This window comes from Sinocyclocheilus rhinocerous, unplaced genomic scaffold, assembly GCF_001515625.1.
Source record: "Sinocyclocheilus rhinocerous isolate Xijiao unplaced genomic scaffold, SAMN03320098_v1.1 scaffold4529, whole genome shotgun sequence".
NCBI lineage: Eukaryota > Metazoa > Chordata > Actinopteri > Cypriniformes > Cyprinidae > Sinocyclocheilus > Sinocyclocheilus rhinocerous.
In genome coordinates, this window is record NW_015655604.1 from 18,308 (window position 1) to 23,226 (window position 4,919).

General features: G+C 37.4%; 1 long non-coding RNA gene across 2 annotated transcripts; it reads left to right on the forward strand.

Moving 5' to 3' along the window:
- The first annotated feature begins 1,369 nt into the window (after positions 1-1,369).
- Positions 1,370-2,943, forward strand: LOC107718805 (uncharacterized). Of its 2 annotated transcripts, none has more exons than XR_001637453.1 (3): positions 1,370-1,471; positions 2,555-2,635; positions 2,733-2,943. It is a non-coding gene; the product is annotated as an uncharacterized LOC107718805 (long non-coding RNA). The 2 variants fall into 2 exon arrangements; XR_001637454.1 differs by having other exon boundaries at positions 2,782-2,943.
- Positions 2,944-4,919: the final 1,976 nt, after the last annotated feature.

The window sequence follows — 4,919 nt, forward strand, 5'->3', positions numbered from 1 at the left end:
ATTTCTTCTGCGGGGTGTATTTGGAGTTTCAGCGCGAGAGTGCCCTCTGGCCTTCGGATGGAGATTTACTACTGATCACAGAACCCTGCTTCACTGAAAGATATGCATGACAATCGCAGCTTCTGCCTAATCGCGATTTATCACCTTTGTGATTTAATTTCTATTAATCGTGCAGCCCTATTTCAAATAATCTCCGATGTATTAAGGTACGAAGAACGGGCCCCAGAACTATGACTTCTGAATTTAGCAGGTTACAACTATATTATGGATAAAACAGCCATGGGTCAATGCAGCCTTTGATCAACCGACGTTAGGTGTAGTAATTGGTAAGGAGCAGAACAGAAGGCAGTGTCGGTCACCTGCAGGTGCATATCAAAAGCCAGTTATGCTTGGTTATGTAGCGGTGTAACATTACGTAACAAGTCTTTAGCAATGTGCAATTACAAAAAGCTTTAGGGATGGTTGGTCACTGGTGCATTGAATTTAATAAGTGAGTATTAACAATGTTAAACTCTTTATTTATTTTTCTTTTCCAGACTACTTTACTTGCAAGGTTCTCCATTTTTGCTGCACTGCTTGTTTCAATCTGACAGGGCTTGTGGAAAACCGTTTTAAAGACCCCCCTTTTTTTTTTTTTTCTCCGTGTGGTTGTGATTGTTAAACTCCACCTGCTCTCTCGCTCTCGTATATATATATATATATATATTATAAATTTAAATTTAAGCCCATGCCTTATGCTTTTTAAAAAAATTATAATAAATTCTGTTGCCTTTTGTAGTCTGTCCATTTGTTAGGGTTGCATTTGTTTTAGTACTTTTTGCAGGTAAAGTTAATTTTGCTTTAATTACTTTAATGCAGAAACTTTCTGTGACCTACTTGTTGTTTTTGTTCCCTTACAGTATTAAAACTAATCCAGAAGTGTCAGCCTGTCGTGTGAAGCTCTGCTTGTGTTTGTGAACAAACCTCTGTGAAGACCTAAGGGTCTACCAGCAAATATTCTTGGAACAAGGGTGCAGAAAAGGCACAATATTGCAGTTCCTTGACTACACTAATATTAATGCTTTTCTAGGCACATTGCTGTTTGCCTGCATGTTCAGCAGGAATAATCCAGGGGACAGTCATATAGATCTTGTAGCCCCACCTTCCAATTCACAGATGTCTGGCAATTCCAGAGTCCTAATGCTGGATTTATTCCAGATGTTGCACATCCTGGGTTTGACTGACCAGGACTTGACAAGAGGACACAAACGGCAGGTTTCATTAATTTCTCCAGTAATCACCAAAATCTATTGTGTATATGCAACAATCTTTTGATTTTCATGTAGTTAACATCAACCTGAAAATATCAACTTTACCTCACCTAGGAGCCAAAGTAAATGTTAAGTTGGATGTGCTGTTGTCCTGTTCTTTGATTTACACATCCTTCCCCACCCGACTGTCCTTATCACAGACAACTTCAGCACTCATCTAGGTAAGTCTCAATCCTAATGAGTTCTTCTCACCTCATTTGATCTCTGGGAATGTGGAGAGCTTTCTTCAGGAAATTGTCAACTGCTTGAATGTCCGCTTTGTTTTGTCTAAATTTGTGCATATTGTTTTATATTCTCGGTTGAGCCATGTTCCCCACCAGCCTCTGATTAACCAATATTGTGTATTTGGTGAGGAGCAGAACCAAAAAACTAAGCAGCTGCTTGGGGCCCCTGTGGCCACCAGGGGGCCCCCAAGAGCACATTTCTTTAAATTATGTATTGTTAATGGACATGGTTGATGGTAATTATGCAAAAACGCAATATTAAATCAAAGGGAAATATTTTACTAACGGGCTGCAGCTGGATGCAAGCACAGTCAGACTGATTATGGAAGAGGCAGCAGCATTGCAGCAAAACCGTCAAAGGACCACCTGGTTCAGGGAATAAAAAGAGGAAGAGAAAACGGCAAGATAAAGGTATGTTAAGGAGTGAATAACCAGCGCTTTTCCACCCTCAATACCACGACTAAGGTGAGACTCTTGAGCAAGGCACCGAACCCCCAACTGCTCTTCGGGCGCAGCAGCAATATGGCTGGCTATTGCTCTGGGTGTGTTTTCATGGTGTGTGTGTGCACTTGGATGGGTTAAACGCAGAGCACAAATTCGGAGTATGGGTCACCATACTTGGCCACACTTCACTTCTATTCCGATATCATAGTACCTCACTTAGCTATAGATTAAGATTTTGTGTACAGATGGCTTGCTGTGTTTGTTACAATAACATTCTGTTCCATTAACTATATTCTTATGAACATCCCCTAGGAGCTTTGTTGAAATATTTTGGAGGTGGGGCACAACCAATGCCGCCAGCCCCAAATGCTAGTGCTACAGCTGATGATACAGCAGGTGAGTTTTCAACAATCAATATAGTTATATGGGTAACCATGCCTTTCGTGAGGTGTTTTATTTTTTATTTTTATTATTTTTTTTATGTAACCGTTGCATTACCTTCTAATATGACATAACATTGCTAACTTTTATAATGGTTTAATTATTTTAATCTTTCGTTAGGTCTATCCTCTGCAGGTAAGGAGCACTTACCAGCACCTGCATCCACTGATCCTGCTGTTCCTTCCATGTCTGTTTCAACCTCAACAGATGTGGCAGGTAATTTAATAGCACAGCAACCATTGTATTTGTTATTTATATAGAATATCATGCTATTTAATATTTCTAATTGTTAATGTAATTTCCTTTTTTATAGGTCATTCTATTTGTGGTCATTGGTGTCAATGTCACATGTACTCCCTTAGCAACTTTTAGCCTACACTATGGATCAACAGCTCCTCCAGTTGACCAGCTGAGTGGTCATCTATCCTGTCCGACTCATAAAGGACTGATCTGGTAAGCAGAGGGCCACTTCCTATAAAGGAAAACTTCACATTCCCTAAAAAAAAAAACCTGATGGCCGAAGCTTCCACTAATTCAATCACTGCAAGTCTTACTGGTATTGAGTAATAGAACTTTGAACACACTGAAAAAGGAAAAGTTTTTTTCAGCCTTTTTAATTTTTATTTTTTTTAAATAACTGTAGGGGCAGTCATGGCCTAATGGTTAGAGAGTCGGACTTGTAACCCGAAGTGTGTATATATAATAGTATATGTAAGTATATCCAAATATATGTGATGTTTAGGATTGTGTGTGGTTTGTGTTTGTTTGTTTTTTTTGAGTTGTCACAGTTAACCCTCAAAAAGGTACCTCATCCAGCTAAAGCTCTTGAATGGTTTTGGTTTACAGTTTGAGTGATATAAGAAGTTTTTATTTTTCTGTTTTTAAGTGTTTATTTGTTTTATTTTAGAATGTCTATTTCTTTCATTTGACTGGCAATTTGAGCTATTTTTGGCTTTCTCAAATTGAGTCTGTTCAGACTTTACTCTTGTGTTTTTTATATATATATATATATATAATTTTTTTTTTAATGCATCCGCTTGACTGTCCCTTTGTGGCCAATTTGAGACCGCAGAATCATATGCTTTGTCCATGATTCAGTATTTTTAAAAACTACTTGTTTCCAAATGTTATAGACATTTACCTTAAGTTGTAAGAAGTGTCCAGTTTCAAACTGAATTTATATCTTTTATTACAAATGGGTAATTTGCGATGTACGAACGTGAAAGTCAAGTGCAATCTCAACTCTTGTTGAACAAACTCCGTTTGTTCCGCTTATGCGTCATGTAATATTTCATAATCCTTTTAAATCCTTTTCGGTAAAGAAAATGCAGCATCAAACCTGGCAATCAGATTTGCACTTCATGCAGTTCCAATGTGAAGTTTTTTTTCTTGACTAAAGTCTAGTGGTTGTCTACAATCTCTTTGCCATTTCCAAGGATTTGACCCGTAAAACCAAAAACTTGCTGTGTAACTGTTTAGGTTTCATTTGTCAGGTTACAACAGAAATCAAACTTTAACTATTTACACTTTTCCAAGCTTCAAATTAAATTGTTTTATTTGTTTTATTGTCCTGCTAGTTTCAAACGTTTTAACATTTTATGGAGACTCCACATTTCTGTTGTGCTTGTGTTTTTGTTTGAAGCCTTTTCTCTTGTAGTCTTGCATTTGTGCAAGTCAAATTTTTTCGTAGAGTTTTCAACGGTACATCAGCTTTGTCCATAAGCCATTTGTATTTATACTGCTTTGTTTGGTATTTGTGCCCCATCGGCCTAAGCCCTTGTTTTTATACGGTTTTCCCTGTATTTTGCCTGCCACTTTAGTGACTTTTGACCTTTTGCATTTACATGTTTTTTTGCCTCTTTCTGTTCATGCCTTTTTATGCACCTTTGTACCCTTTACATATTCAATTTGTCTGTCATTAGGGTTATTCCCTTTTGCTTTGTGGGGGGAGGTGTGCGTGCTTTTATAAGTCCGGCTATAATGCTTTAAAGTTGCTTTGAAGAGATGCTTTGTGTACATGAAGTATATTTGACTATTTATGCCACTTTTGTTCCTTGTGCTCTTATGCTTTCATTTCAAGAACCTGATCTTTTAAGGTCTTAAACTATACTTTGAATACTGAAGCATTTGCTTTGGTAATGGGACTAGGAGAATTAGGATTGTATTTCGTTGCATTTTATATTGTAATTTCTTTATCTTTTGCTTTAAAATTTGATTTTGAACTTTGTCCTTGGTCAGTGACTTGTGCCCTTACAGCATTAACATTTATTCAGAAGCCTCAGCCTGTTAAGATCTAACTTGAAGATTTGAATCTACCAGTACAAATCTATCAACTGAGGCTGTATATAAGATCATTATATACTGTCTGCTCGGTTCTCTAACTTTCTTGTGGATCTCTCACCAGAAACTGAGAAGTGTTGGATAACCGGTTTCTTTCTCTAATAGTTGGATACGTATTCTGTGCAAAATGCTTTAGAATTCCATGTAGTTAGCAACCTTA